We start from the raw sequence: 643 nt of genomic DNA, 5'->3' as shown, positions 1-643 counted from the left end.
CCTCTCTTCTAGCAGATGTGATGATGGACATGCCCTTCCAGATGAGTTCCTCCGGGGATGTAGTTTTGCTTTTTCTCTTTTTCTTTAATAGCACTCTGACTTTGTCATCAGGAAGGCCGTGGGTTGCCTTCTGTATCTCACAGATGGGAATAAAAATGCACAGTTAGTTGGAGAGGAGTTTGTCTACATGTGTCTGATTATGGTTCACTTGGCTGTGGCAGAGACTCACTGCTCCTTGTGTCATAGTCAAAAATGATAGCACACAGATGTCCCTCGGGCTAAAGGACAATGGACTTGTGCACATACAATAAATTATAGCAGAAGCAGGATGGCACATGACAAGCAGCAGTAACTTAGTATTATTGCCTTTAACCATGGCACCCAACAGGGTGAGGTGATGTAATATGCATAAGATGCATGTAAATGGGAATGCCTCACATGTGTCAGAAATATTGCAGGGTTGTATCTTTGAAAAGCAGCCTTATTTTCATTCTGACAATCACGACTCTAGATGTGGCTTATGAATAGTTTTTGTGGGCCTTGGGGGTCACACAGCTGGCACTTCCTTCAAAGAACCACATAAACCTTCAGCTCCAGTTGAGATGTGGAATTTACTACTTGGACTTATACTACGGTTTCCAGC

This window comes from Cynoglossus semilaevis, chromosome 5 (genome assembly GCF_000523025.1).
Source record: "Cynoglossus semilaevis isolate Cse_v1.0 chromosome 5, Cse_v1.0, whole genome shotgun sequence".
Lineage (NCBI taxonomy): Eukaryota > Metazoa > Chordata > Actinopteri > Pleuronectiformes > Cynoglossidae > Cynoglossus > Cynoglossus semilaevis.
Note: the sequence above shows the minus strand (reverse complement) of the source record.